The sequence below is a fragment of the Ovis aries genome, chromosome 18 (genome assembly GCF_016772045.2).
Source record: "Ovis aries strain OAR_USU_Benz2616 breed Rambouillet chromosome 18, ARS-UI_Ramb_v3.0, whole genome shotgun sequence".
Taxonomy (NCBI): Eukaryota; Metazoa; Chordata; class Mammalia; order Artiodactyla; family Bovidae; genus Ovis; species Ovis aries.
This window is the reverse complement of record NC_056071.1, coordinates 2,294,169-2,309,860: the sequence shown is the minus strand read 5'-3', so window position 1 is coordinate 2,309,860 and position 15,692 is coordinate 2,294,169.

The following is a 15,692-nucleotide window of genomic DNA, read 5'->3' as shown; positions in this document are numbered from 1 at the left end:
CTGGAACGACCATGAGGAAGCAGGCCCTTTCAAATATTCGGGATGTAATGCAATACAGGGAAATTTGGCAATCTGGAGCAAAATGACATATGTATTTACTCTTGATTCTATAATCACACTTCTCAGAATCTAAAGACACAGTTGCAAAAATGTGAAAAGATGTAGGCCAAAGGGTATTCACTGCAGCAAAGGACCAGAAATACCCCACATGTCAAAGTAGCAGGATTGAATATACTATGTATACCCTGAAATAGTAAAAAAGAAAGAGGGATCTGGGCAGTGGCAGTATTAGGATGGTTAAATTATTCTCCTGACTTTCATATTGATTTAAGTAATTTTTCATCATAAAATCTTAAATACTATCCCTGCTTTGTTCCTCAGATTAGCCATGGAGGAAGGTCAATAGACCACTTTCTTACTACTGAAGCGAGAGCCTGCAGGTGGCCCATGCTTGTTCAGGCCCTTGCCTTCTATTTGGGAATATAGATGTTTCTAATATGGATGTTTCTAAACTTTGAAAGGCATTGTTGTATAAGACTTACCACCTGGCTGCATTACAGAGAAATATTTCATTGCCATCACAATTCTTTTCCACTCTTTAAATTTATGAGTCTGGCAGCCCTTCAGGCTTCCATAGGCAGTCTCCACTTCAGCTGGCATCGTCCCTAGCTGCCTGCACACAGCCATGTGAATGTTGTTGCTATCGCTTGAGATACCTCTTGCCTTCTCAGCACTTCACATCCCCCAAGTCTGTTTCTGTGTCCCTAGGCAGCACTGCTCATGGGGCAAGGGTACCAGAAATTCAGCAGGACTGTTAGATGTCATGTCACAAGAAAATACACATTCCAGTCGTTTAGCACCAGAAAGCAACCTTGTAAATAAAGAGAACTAAGGGAGATTGTGTTTAGAAATAACAAGCATTAGGGAAATTGTTAACTGCTACTCATATGGGAGGTATGTTACATTAAAATCCCAGCCACATAGTTTCACCATTCCAAGACTTAATCCCTATAAAATCTGGCTTGGCTCAGAGCTTGGTCCACCCAATTTGTAACTGGTATGAATAAACACTTCCATGCTAGCCTAAATACATTTCCCTTATGCTACCTAACCCTTTATTTCTTCCCCAACTCAACAGAAGTAAATTGAAGGTAACGATTTTATTGTCCTGTAGAAAATTCCCATCTAACTCATTAAAATATATATATGTGTATATATATATATATATATATATATATATATATCTTGGCCAGATGAGCTGGTACATATTTCTCTGCACTGAAGATGTAAGAAAGATTCTAGAAGTGTAATAAAATTTGCCTTCTTCCATCCAAGATGAAAGCTCTTCGCACTCAGTGCCCAGGACTGTGAGGCAGCAATTAACCTTGCTGGTCATTTGGTCCAAGTTGGTCTATCCCAACCCATAGGAGGGTGGCTGACTAAAAAGATACCAAACCCGGGATCTTCCTCTGTGAGCTTCTATCTCTGCAGCAGTTTCTCAGGATAAACTCTACCTTCAAACATGGAAGGGTCATCACGGGAGCAGAGAGAGGACATAGGCAAGGAGGTGGCTTTGGCTGTATCTCAAACCCTCCTTCTCATTCTAGAAGACCAAGAAGATCCACAGTTCTGACTTACAGAAAGAGTCATACATCAAAGCCCACCCACCTCCCCCGAGATAGAAAGGATGTGTATTTTCAAAACAAAAATACAGTGAACTAAGGTTAAAAATGATAAGGCACTGGAATTACCAAGAGGTATAGCAAACCACAAGATAACCAAAGAAGAACTCAGCTTTCTAAAACTCGAAACAGTAAACACTAGGAAATGTTACGTGCAAATTAGAACTTAGGTATTTAAGAAATCTGCTTAAGGTATTGGAAAATGTTCCAAAATGAAAGAAAAAAGTACCAAAGTCAGCTTTAAAGCATCAGAAGAAAGACGCTAGCTGAGAAATCAACCGTGGGTAAAGCAAGAAGATAGTGAGTATCTGGAATGATGAGATCCATTTGGAAAAAATGGCTACTGGTCATAAAAATGCACGTTATGGCAACAAAAAGAAATGTATAACTAATAAATTAAAATATATATAAAGATAAAAATAGCAGGCTTTCAAGCGCCATGGAAGCTGGTTCTCTAGCGTATGTAAGTAGGCTCCACACCCCTTACCCTACATCAAGCAAGACAGAGCTCCCAGCTGTTGCACGGAAGAGGGAAATGGGGTAAGACTGAGTGGGAAAGAAACAGAACGAGGCTCCTGGGGAAGAGGAGTGGAGGGACTCGACGGGAGGTTTGGAACTTCCCCTCACTCATGTTGCCCCATGTTCCCCACCACCACCATCTCCCGTGCTGCTGTGTTCTCTGCCTTTCCTGACGGATGGGAAGGAGCAAGCCCTTTACTTCCTAACAGACACCTGCGCGGTGAGACAGCATGCTGATATTAACCAGGGCATCCGCATGGTGAGATAGCATGATGATGTTAACAGGGCATCCGCATGGTGAAAGAGCGTGATGATGTTAACAGGACATCCGCATGGTGAGACAGTGTGCTGAGTTAACCAGGGCATCTGCATGGTGAGATAGCGTGATGATGTTAACAGGGCATCCGCATGGTGAGATAGCATGTTGATGTTAACCAGGGCATCCACATGGTGAGAGAACGCGTTCATGTTAACAGGGCGTCCGCATGGTGAGAGAGCTTGTTGATGTTAACCGGGGCATCCGCATGGTGGGACAGCGTGTTGATGTTGCCAGAAGGGCAACAAAGACCTAGCACTTGTGTTCTGCAAACAGACTTCTGTGGCAGAGAAACCATCTGGTAGAGACCTCAGGGAAGCTCATGATGAAAAGTCATTGCTCTTGCACAATCCGTCGCAGGCTTGACACAGACACCAGAGCCAAGAGGAGGAGGCGGGAGGAGAGGCCACAGCGTCTGGCCAAAGAGCATGGGGTGCAGGGAGCTCCTTCAGACCTTCTCTCACTGGCTTCTTCCTGTCCTGCCTTTTCCCCTTTTATTCAGACTTTCGTCACCTCTGTGTTTGTTCTGCTATCTCTCCGTCCTCTGATGGACAGTATCATGTTGATGTGTGTGTGTGTATGTTTGCACACACATGTATGTGTTTAACAGCTTCTCAGCTTCTCATGCCTTTTTCCAACTGTCTCCCTTATTCACTCGGCAAATATTTATTGACATCATACTCTGTGCCTGTCATGGTTCTAGATGCCAGAGCTAGAGCCGTGAACATCAGACAGAGATTTCAGCCTCCTGTCTGCACAGACTTTTTGTCCAAATCGGCAGGGGGCAGTGCAGAAAGGGCACACGAACAAGCAGAAGCAGTGCACAAACCACGACACCAGGTGACAAAGACGCCTTTGAAGTAAACCCAGGAGAGCGGCTAGAGAGGCGGCAGAGGGGATCAGGCAGGCGGAGGTGCGGGTGAAGGGACGGTCCCACCAGGACGATCCCAAAGTCAATAGAAGGTTTCAAATAGAAGGGTAACCTCATCTAACACACAAAGATCTTTCTGTGAAAATAGACCAGAGTGGTGGTTTCTGGGCCATCTGGCAGCAGGAGGCTAAGGCAGCATCTTCAGGGAGAAAAGTGGCTTGGGCAGGAACGCTGCAGGAAGGATGGCACAGGTGAGGAGAGCTGCTTAAGGTGTATTCTGAGGGGAGAACTCGTAGGCTTGGTAGCCAACTCTGTCTCTCCCCGAGCTCTTACTTGTGTTTTACTTTCTCAAAGTTTCTCTTTGTTAACTTTTAAAAAACAAAGATCTGAACTAAATGTTGTGCATTGATTAGTCTTTCTGGAGGTTTCATACTTTAATTTTAAATGCTTCTTTTGAGCATACTATAATTAACTAAGAATAAGAAATAAGCCTTCTTATGTCTGTGACATAACTGCTTTCTTTATTTCTATCTGTTGCTCAGTTTCTTTGATCAGTGTGCCAACAGCCGTTTTTCTTATTTTCCATTCCTGATGAATGCACCTTTCTTTTCAGCATAAAGACATGAAAGATATTTTTATAGCTGCATATTAAGGAAGTAAAAGGAAACATAAGAGATGTGGATGCAATCCCTGGGTCAGGAAGATCTCCTGGAGGAGGGCAAGGCAACTCACTCCAGTATTCTTGCCTGGAGAATCCTATGGACAGAGGAGCCTGACGGACCTTAGTCCTTCAGTTCACAAAGAGTCTGGCAGGACCAAAACGACTCAGCCTGCAGGCAAGGAAGGGAGTGCAGCGACTGCTGCAGCAGCGGGGACACCCCATCACACAGGCTGCAGCAGCCAAGTATCACTTCCCACACCTCACTGTACCATCAAGTCTCTTTGGAGAAATGGTTACTCCAGGGCTAAGGTAGGAAATGTACGAGATGAGTCTGGAATGCCATATTATCCAGGAGATGAGGGAAACTGCTAAGCACAACTGGAGTTACATCAAAAAGACTCAGAAATCAGCCTGAAGAATCCTCACGGACCAAATGGCTATCTGTAGTGATTGAACAACATCAGATATGTTGACATCTGTGAGCTAATTATGACACAAAACAAAAATACCAGATTGGTCATCAGAGGAGGATGCTATGGATGCAGCAAATTATTCTGTCAGTTAGTTAATAGCACTAAAGCATATATAAGAAAAAGATTGGCTTGAATGTCAGTGTATTGAGAGGTCCTTGGGAAAGCTGATTTAACTTACTTCACTGACAGGGGCAGTTAAACAGAGTTTGATTGCTGAGAAGACTCACAGAACCCAGTGGAAATGCTTGCAAATCTACAAGCTATTGCAGAAGAATCCAATGTATTGCGTCTAATGCTACAGTGAGGACAGGTATCACTGATACATTTTGTCCCCCTGCAAGGCATCCTGAAAGATTAGCAGCAGCCTATGCCCCCTCTGAAAGGGCTACAGTCAGCATACCTTCACCGTGTGATCAGGAAGCAGAAGGCTGGAGAGGCAAGTGCTAAGCCTGCTGACAAAGCAGAGCAAAGATGTCAGATTGGGAGGGTTAAGTGTAAAAGACCCCAGAGACCATGGTCGGGGGCAGAGGCTGACGACTATTCCATCAAATGGAACTGTATTTCATTGCATATCACATTGTGAGGTTTTCCAGTTTTTAGCTATTTTGAATAGAGTTTTAATCAACAAGTCTTTTTTGTGTGCACATATTCTCATTTCTTTAGGGTAAATGCCCAGGGTTAGAGTTGCCAAACACAGATGTTTTATGTATAATTATGGCTGATTCATGTTGAGGTTTGAAGAACACAGAAAAATTCTGTAAAGCGATTATTCTTCAGTAAAAAAATAAATTAATTTTAAAAACTGATCAAGTATTATTCCCAAGCGGTTGTCCTGGTTTTGCACCCCCTCCAGCGATGGTGATGCCTTTCATGTGAGCCATCCTGGTGAGCGTGCAGTTGTACCACCTGGGCCTGGAGTTTTCTTTATGAGAACTTAATACCTTTCTTCAGTTTATACAGACATATTTGGGTTTCTTACTCATCTTGTATTAGTTTTGGAAAATTGTTTTCCAATGAAATTATTCATTTCATCTAATCTGTTGACTATACTGGCATACAGTTATTTGCAATGTTTCCTCATCACTCTTTTAATGCCTGGATATTTGTAGTGATAATGTAATCCTATTTAACGTCTGTTTTCTGTGCTTTCATTGTCGTATATTTTAAATTCACTAAAGTTATAAACTTCGCAATAAATTGGTATCAGGTTTGCTTAAACAATAGTTTGCCTTCTAAAGATATTAAGAAATAAAGACTATTATGGAGTCTTGAGCATTTTGTATTTATTATACCCAATATATTTCATTGCCTTCTGCTGATTTGGATTTCCATCTGGTTCACTTCCCTTTAGGCTGAAAAATTCCTTTTAGTTTCTCTCTCTTTTAATTCAGGTGAGCCAGTGATGAATTCTTTAGGCTTTTGTTTATCTTAAACTCTGTTTATTTCCCCTATATTTTGACAGATTTCTGCTGGATATAGAATTCTGAATTGAGGGTGTTGGGTTTTTTCTTTTTTTCCTTTCAGTGCTTTAGAATATTTATCTCCTGGTCTCCATTTTTCTAAAGAGAAGTATCTGTCTTTCATATCACACCTCTGTTTGTAATGCGTGTTTTTCTCTGGCTGCTTTCAAGATTTTAAAGATCTTTTTTTTTCTTGATTTTCAGTTTAACTCTGATGCCTAGTTATATTTTTCTTTTACGCCTCCTGCCTAGAGTTTTCGGAGCATCTTGTAAGCTCATGGAAGCTTATGCTTTTACCAAATATGAGAAATATCTGGCCATAAATTTCTCAAATATTTTTCTTGCCCTATTTTCTTTCTGTCATTTTCTGAAATTCCAGTTATACATGTATTAGGCCACTGAATATTGTCCTAAAGATTAATGACACTGTACTTACTTTTAAAATCTATTTTTCTCAGTTATTCAGGTCAGGATAATTTATATTTACCTACGTCTATATGTGCTGAGAACACTTCTGTCATTGTCAGTCTTCTGTTAAGCTCATCCAGTAAAATTTTCATTTCACATTCAAATACCATGGTTGAGGTTTTTCCTTCCACATCTACCGCTTCCCCTGTAGGTGTCAAACACCTCACCTCTGTTTTGGAAGGGCATACACATGACCTGTGCTATTTAACAGGATGAAAGTCTGCTAGAACAGCTCTGAGAAAGCTCAACTTAGTAGTTGGACATAGGGAAAAACATTCTGCTGGGAAACTTATGATAGCAATTGAGCACAGCAAGTCTATACATCAAGGCAAAGAGCAAAATGCTGTTCAGTGGCATAGGGCACATATACGTTCTTCCAAAACACAGGTGAGGTTTTTGGTACCTGCAGGGGCAGCAGTGGGTGTGGAAGAGAAACTTCAGCTGGAGCATTTGAACGTGGCTGGAAGGAGATGATGCACTCTGGTCTGTCTCCCTGTTCGACAGGGGCCCCAAAGAACGGAGACAAAGCCCCACTCCAGCGTTTGTCTAGTAGTGTATCAACCACTGTTTGTTGCTTGTTTGCAACAAAATTAGGAAGAAAATGTGATGTCAACGTACTGCTTTCTTCATTGAGCAGGTTTTGTCTAATTAACAGTGAACCAGTTGATCTAGAACACACTTTAAGAAACACAATGTGTCCTTGTAATCTTGATGGTTATAACAGTGTGTGATACATAGTAGGTGCTTAATAATTATTTATTCACTTTATGAAACAGTTTTCTGCATGAACTGGTTGATTTTTAGATTAATCATAAGAGGATTCAGGCCTTGTTGGGAAAGTAGTTCTCTTATAAGACAATCATTTTCTCTCAACAATTCCTTCACCAGTAAAGCAGCATATTACTTTCTGTATCTGACTTGAGATCCTGAATGTGGGAGATGTGGGTTCAATCCCTGGGTCAGGAAGACCCTCTGGAGAAGGGAATGGCAACCCTTTCCAGTATTCTTTGCCTGGAGAATTCCGTGGACAGAGGAGCCTGGCAGGCTACAGTCCCTGGGATCGAAAAGTGTTGGACATGACTGAGCGACTAACACTTTCACTTTTCATTGATCAGTCAACCTATTATCTATCTGGATCTAATGATCAGTCAAGTTATTATCTATCATAAAGATAATATGCTATTTATCCAAGCGTGAATTTGGTTAATCTACAATGTAAAATTTGGTGTCCTTTCTTTCTTCATTGCCTGCCCATCCTCTTATGGCCCAGTCAAAGCAAGCATTTACTCAGTAAATTGGTCTCACCTCTTCGGGGTTGCTATGGGTTAAATTGTGTCCTCCATCCCTGCCCCTAATTTAAATGCTGAAGCCCTAACTCACAGTAACACAGAATGTAACCTAATTTGAAAATAATCATTGCAGTGTAATTAGTTAAGATGAAGTCATATTAAGAGGGTGGCCCTAACCCAAGATGGCTCCTGTCTTTACAAAAAGGGGAAGTTTGGAGACAGATGTGCACACAAGGAGAACACCATGTGAAGATGAAGGCAGCGCTCTACAAGACGAGGAGTGTCAGAGAAGGCCAGAGCGCCGGCAGCAGCTGGGGGAGGCGGGGTCAGAGTCCCCCTCACAGGGCTCAGACGGAGCTGATGCTGGACTTTCAGTCAGACTGGGAGATAGTACAACATCTTTCTGTACCCCAGGTTGGGGTTCTTTTTGCAACAGTCTCAGCAAATTGATACATTTAGTTCAGATTTTTGTATTTTAAAAGTTAAAAAACAGAAACTGAGAAAGCAAAACAAGTGTAAGAAAATAATAGAGGAAGTTGTACGATACTCTTCAGTATTAACATCTTATATAGTACAATATCACAACCAGAAAATTAGCATGAATAAAATGCATTATCTTTATTCAAATTTCACCATGCATTCATGTTTTACACGTACTCATGCGTGTGCATGTACGTATGTGTATTTAATTCTATGCTATTTCATTGCATGTGTTCTGTTCAGTTCACTTCAGTTGCTCAGTCATGTCCAACTCTTTGCGACCCCTTGGACTGTAGCATATCAGGCCTCCCTGTCCATCACCAACTCCCGGAGCTTGCTCAAACTCATGTCCATTGAGTCGGTGATGCCATCCCACCATCTCATCCTCTATCGCGCCCTTCTCCTCCTGCCTTCAGCCTTTCCAGCATCAGGGTTTTTCCAGTGGAAAGCTGCACGTGTAGATTCGTGTTTTCACTGCTACAGTCAAGATGCAGACTAGGTGCATCATGAGGACCCCTATGGATACCCTTTTCTAGCCAAAGCCGCTTTCCTTCCTGCCTCCCAAACTACTGGCAAATGCATTGGTTCTCCACCTCTAGTATTTCATCATCTCAAAAACGGAATGGAATCACACAGTATATAACGTTTTTCTTTGAGCAGAGAAAGGTTTATTTCAGAGCTGAGCAAGGAGAATGGGGGAGATCCTACTCAAAAGGCCCAAACTTCAGTAGGTACCCTGCAGAGATTGGCCCTGTTTTCACTATACATGATTCTCTTGAGATCCATCCAAGCAGTCATGTGCATCAATAGCTTATTTCGTTTATTGCTGAGCAATTAAATCCATGATGCGGAGGTACCATCATTTGTTTATCCATTCACCTGTTACAGGAATTTGGTTTGCTTCCAGTTTCCAGCTATTATGAATAAAGTTGATGCTGTGAATATTTGTGTGCAGGTTTTATGTGAATGCAAGTTTTAACTTACTGGGGATAAATGCCTAAGAGAGAAATTGCTGAACTGCAGGGTAAGCACTTGTTTTGTTTTCTAAGAAATTGCTTTATTACATATAAAACGTGCCAAGCAATAATTTTGCTCAGTATCACTCATATTTTTGCTCTGTAAAAACAGTGATGTTCTGTATTCAGTCTTCTGAACCTACTATTTCCCTGAACATTAGGCTTCAAAGATTTCTCTACTTTATTTCACATATCTGCAGTTTATTTATTTTCTTAGCCCTGCCGTTTTTCACTTTGTGGCTATATTACTGTCCATAGTCAGTGGTGGAACAAGTTGCTTCAATTGTGAGCAAAGACACCATTTACAAATGAAATGTTCACTAGCAATGTTTTGGTTTTTGGTTTTTTTTTTTTTTTTTTGATTGATTCATAGAGATCAGGGTGCTGGGATTTAAGGACTTTGAATGTGAAAATCCCAGATGAAATACCAAATCACTAATCAAAATGGATGTTCCAATATATAAACCCACAAGTGACATTTAACAGTTCTTTCTAAGGAGAATATGGAGAAAAGGGAGCCCCACTACACGATTGGTGGGAATGTAAGCTGGTGCACCCATTATGGAGAACAGCATGGATATTCTTAAAAAACTAAAAAGAGAGTTACCATGGGCTTCCCAGGTAGCTCAGCTGGTAAAGAGTCCATCTGCAATGCAGAAGACCCCAGTTCGATTCCTGGGCCAGGAAGATCCCCTGGAGAAAGGATTGGTTACCCATTCCAGTATTCTTGGGGTTCCCTGATGGCTCAGACAGTAAAGAATCAACTGCAATGTGAGAGACCTGGGATCAATCCCTGGGTTGGGCAGATACCTTGGAGGAGGGCATGGCAACCCTCTCCAGTATTCTTGCCTGGATAATTCCCATGGACAGAAGAGCCTGGTGGGCTACAGTCCATGGGATCACAAAGAGTCAGACACGATTGAGTGGCTAAGCACAGCATAGCACAGAGTTACCACACGATTGAGCAATCCCACTCCTGTGCCTATATCTGCAGAAAAGTTTAATTCAAAGAGACACATGAACCCCAATTTTAATTGCAGTGCTTTACAATAGGAAGCAACCTAAATGTTGCTAACCCTAAATGTCCATTGACAGAAGAATGGGTAAAGGACATATGGTACATATATAATGGAATATTACTCAGCCATGAAAAGACGGGTTATAATGCCATTTGCAAAAACAAGGATGAACCTAGAAATAGCACAGGGAACTATGTTTAATATCTTGTAATAACTTTTAAGTGGAAATGAATCAGAAAAGAATACATAACCGAATCACTTTGCTGTATACTTGAAACTAACACAACACTGCAAATTAAGTATGTGTGCGTGCATGCTAAGTCACTTCATTAGTGTCCAACTCTTTGTGACCCTATGAACTGTAGCCCGTCAGCCTCCTGTGCCCATGGAATTCTCCAGGCAAGAATACTGGAGTGGGTTGCCATGCCTTCCTCCAGGGAATCTTTCCAACTCAGGGATAGAACACATGTCTCTTTTGTTTCCTGCATTGGCAGGCGGGTTCTTTACCACTAGCATCAAATGGTATACTTTAATTTTAAAAATACTGATTAAAAAAGTTTCATTCATATCCTCAAAAGTTTTAAGAATTGTTTGCTGTTTTAACTTTTCTCACTCACTTGTGTCCAGCTCTTTGAGACCCCATGGACTGCAGCACACCAGGCTTCCCTGTCCATCACCAACTCCTGGAGCTTGCTCAAACTCATGTCCATCGAGTCAGTGATGGACTCACTATCCAACCATCTCACCCTCTGTCATCCCCTTCTCCTCCTGCCTTCAATCTTTCCCAGAATCAAGGTCTTTCCCAATGAGTCAGTTCTTCACATCAGGTGGCTGAAGTATTGGAGCTTTGCTTACTTCATTATTTACCTTCAGTTTGTCAAGTTGGAAAAAAAAAAAATCAAACTCCAGCTGGAATTAGTTTGAAAACTGCACAAAATCAACAAGTTAATTTGAGAGGTGCATCAAGGGATATGGCATACTTCTATATTTATTCGGATCTTTCTGTATCACCTCTGTGAAAGGTCACATTGACCACATTCCACGTGTTCACATGTTCTTCATCTCTGACATGGGGATGAAAATCCTTCTGCCTCAGGGCAGGAGGATGGAGATAAAGTCTAGGAAGTGAGCAAAACCGGCTGAGCAGGTGGTACCTGCTCCCCAAACGTTAACCATTATTGCTGCTATTGTTGGGGTTTGTTGCACTTATTTGCTTATGTTTCAAGCTGATTTTTAATATTTTTCATTCAGTTCAGTTCAGTCCCTAGTCACGTCCGACTCTTTGTGACTCCATGGACTGCAGCACATCCGGCCTCCCTGTCCATCAGAAACTCCCAGAGCCTACTCAAATTCAAGTCCATCACATCGGTGATGCCATACAACCATCTCATCCTCTGTTGTTCCCTTCTCTGACTGCCCTCAATCTTTCCCAGCATCAGGGTGTTTTAAAATGAGTCAGTTCTTCACATCAGGTGGCCAAAGTGTTGGAGTCTCAGCTTCAGCATCAGTCCTTCCAATGAATATTCAGGACTGATTTCTTTTAGGATTGACTGCTTTGACCTCCTTGCAGTCCAAAGGACTCTCAAGAATCTTCTCCAACACCACAGTTCAAAAGCATCAACTCTTCAGTGCTCAACTTTCTTTATAGTCCAACTCTCACATTCATACATAACTACTGGAAAAACCATAGCTTTGACTAGACAAACCTTTGTTGGCAAAGTAATGTCGCTGCTTTTAATATGCTGTCTAGGTTGGTCATAGCTTTTCTTCCAAGGAGCAAGCAAGCATCTTTTAATTTCATGGCTGCAGTCACCATCTGCAGTGATTTTGGAGCCCCCCAAAATAAAGTCTGACACTGTTTCCCCATCTATTTGCCATGAAGTGATGAGACCAGATGCCATGATCTTAGTTTTCTGAATGTTGAGTTTTAAGCCAACTTCTTCACTCTCCTCTTTCACTTTCATCAAAAAGCTCCTTAGTTCTTTGCTTTCTGCCATAACAGCGGTGTCATCTGCATATCTGAGGTTATTGGTATTTCTCCTGGCAATCTTGATTCCAGCTTGTGCTTCATCCAGTCCAGTGTTTCTCATGATGTACTTTGCATATAAGTTAAATAAGCAGGGTAACAATATACAGCCTTGATGTACTCCTTTCCCAGTTTGGAACTTGTTCCATGTCCAGTTTTAACTGTTGCATCTTGACCTGCATACAGATTTCTCAGGAGTCAGGTAAGGTGGTATTCCTATCTCTTTTAGAATTTTCCACGTTTGTTGTGATCCACACAGTCACAGGCTTTGACGTAGTCAATAAAGCAAAAGTAGATGTTTTTCTGTAACTCTCTTGCTTTTTCTTTTTAGCAGATGTTCGCAATTTGATCTATGGTTCCTCTACCTTTTCTAAATCCAGCTTGAATATCTTGACGTTCACGGTTCACATATTGCTGAAGCCTGGCTTGGAGAATTTTGAGCATTACTTTACTAGTGTGTGAGATGAGTGCAATTGTGTGGTAGTTTGAGTATTCTTTGGCATTTCCTTTCTTTGGGATTGGAATGAAAACTGACATTTTCCAGTCCTGTAGCTACTGCTGAGCTTTCCACATGTGTTGGCATATTGAGTGCAGCACTTTCACAGCATCATCTTTTAGGATTTGAAATAGCTCAGCTGGAATTCCATCACCTCCACTAGCTTTGTTCATAGTGCTGCTTCCTAAGGCCCACCCGACTTCACATTCCAGGATGTCTGGCTCTAGGTGAGTGATCACACTATGGTGGTTATCTGTGTCATGAAGATCTTGCCACCTCTTCTTAATGTCTTCTGTTTCTGTTAGGTCAATACCATTTCTGTCCTTTATTGAGCCCATCTTTGCATGAAATATTCCCTTGGTATCTCTAATTTTCTTGAAGAGATCTCTAGTCTTTCCCATTCTATTGTTTTCCTCTATTTCTTTTCATTGATCACCGAGGAAGGCTTTATTATCTCTCCTTGCTATTCTTTGGAACTCTGCATTCAAATGGATATACCTTTCCTTTTTTCCTTTGCATTTAGCTTCTCTTTTCACAGCTATTTGTAATGCCTCGTCAGACAGCCATTTTGCTGTTTTGCATTTCTTTCCCACAGGGACAGTCTTGATCCCTGTCTCCTGTACAATGTCACGAACCTCATTCCATAGTTCATCAGGCACTCGATCAGATCTAATCCCTTGAATCTATTTCTCACTTCCACTGTATAATCATAAGGGATTTAATTTAGGTCATACCTGAATGGTCTGGTGGTTTTCCCTACTTACTTCAATTTAAGTCTGAATTTGGCAATAAGGAGTTCATGATCTGAGCCAGTCAGCTCCCAGTCTTGTTTTTGCTGACTGTCAGAGCTTCTCCATCTTTGTCTGCAAAGAATATAATCAATCTGATTTCAGTAATGACCGTCTGATAATGTCCATGTGTAGAGCTGTCTCTTGTGTTGTTGGAAGAGGCTATTTGCTATGACCAGTGTGTTCTCTTGACAAAACTCTGTTAGCCTTTTACCTGCTTCATTTTGCACTCCAAGGACAAATGTGCCTGTTACTCCAGGTAGCTTTTGACTTCTTAGTTTTGCATTCCGTCCCCTGTAATGAAGAGGGCATCTCTTTTGGGTGTTAGTTGTAGAAAGTCTCGTAAGTCTTCATATTTTTCATTAGGTATCTTATATATATCCTAAAGATAGTGTCCACTGGTGATTCGTAACATTTTCAAATTGGCTTTTACTTATACATGAGAAACCTACTGATTATATATTTTTATCTTTGGGTACAAACTGTGATGTTGCAAAGATCATAAACTGTGCCTTTCTCTTTTGCAAAGTTTATACCTATACCTAGTACTATAGGGTGTGTGCATACATACATACAGTTGTGTCCAACTCTTTGCAATGCTGTGGACCATCACCCACCAGACTCCTCTGTCCACGGAATTCTCCAGGCAAGAATACTGGCGTGGGTTGCTATGCTTCTCCTCAGGGGATCTTCCCCATTCAGGGATTAAACCCCATGTCTCCTACTTTGGCAGGTGGGTTCTTTACCACTAGTGCCACCTTCGAAGCCCAGTACTATAGGGCAATAAACTAAATAAACTATAGATAGTTGCTTTGCAGTTCTACTTTCTGATTTTAACTTCTTTTTCTAGCCTTATTGTTGTTTAGTCTCATAAGTCATGACTCTTTCTGACCCCATGGACTGCAGCAGACCAAGCTTTCCTGTCCTTCGCTATCTCCTAGAGGTTGGCCAAACTCATGTACATTGAGTCAGTGATGCCATCCAACCATCTCATCCTCTGTTGTCCCCTTCTCCTCCTGCCTTCAATCTTTCCCAGCATGAGGGTCTTTTCAAATGAGTCAGTTTTGTGCATCAAGTGGTCAAAATACTGGAGCTTCAGCTTCAGCATCAGTCCTTCCAATGAATATTCCTTTAGAATTTTCTGGTTTGATCTCTTTACAGTCCAAGGGACTCTGAAGAGTCTTCTCCAGCACTACAGTTTTATAGCATCAATTCTTCCCCACTCAGCCTTCTTTATGGTCCAACTCTCACATAGTCACATAGCTTTGACTATATGGACCTTGGTTGGCAAAGATTTTTCTGCACTATCTAGGTTTTATAACAGCTTTTCTTCCAAAGAGCAAGAGTCTTTCAATTTCATGGCTGCAGTCACCATCTGCAGTCATTTTAGAGCCCAAGGAAATAAAATTTGTCACTGTTTCCACTTTTTGCTCATCTTTTGGCCATGAAGTGATGGTGCCAGATGTCATGATCTTAGTTTTTTGAATGTTGAGTTTTAAAACAGCATTTTCACTCTCCTCTTTCATGTTCATCAAGATACTCGTTGGTTCCTCTTTGCTTTCTGCCATTGGAGTGGTATCATGTGAATATCTGGGATTGTTATTTTTCCTGGCAATCTTGATTCCAGCTTGAGATTCATCCAGTCTGGCATATCACATGATGTACTCTGCATCTAAGTTAAATAAACAGGCTGATAATGTATAGCCCTGTTGTACTCTTTTCCCAATTTTGAACCAGTCAGTTGTTCCATGCTCAGTTCTATTTTTTCGTGACCTGATACAGATATTGCAGGAGACAGGGATGGTCTGGTATTCCCATATCTTTAAGAATTTTACACAGTTTGTGGGGATTCACATAGTCAAAAGTTTTAGCATAGTCACTGAAGCAGAAGTGCATGTGTTTCTGGAATGCCCTTGCTCTTTTTATGATCCAGCAGATATGAGCAATTTGACTTCTAGTTTCTCTTCCTTTTCTAAATCTAGCTTGTATATCTGGAAGTTCTTGGTTCATATATTGCTGAAATCTAGCTTGAAGGATTTTGAGTGTTATCTTACTAGCATGTGAAATGGGCGCAATTGTGCAGAAGCTTGAACACTCTTTAGCATTGCTTTTCTTCAGGATTGGAATG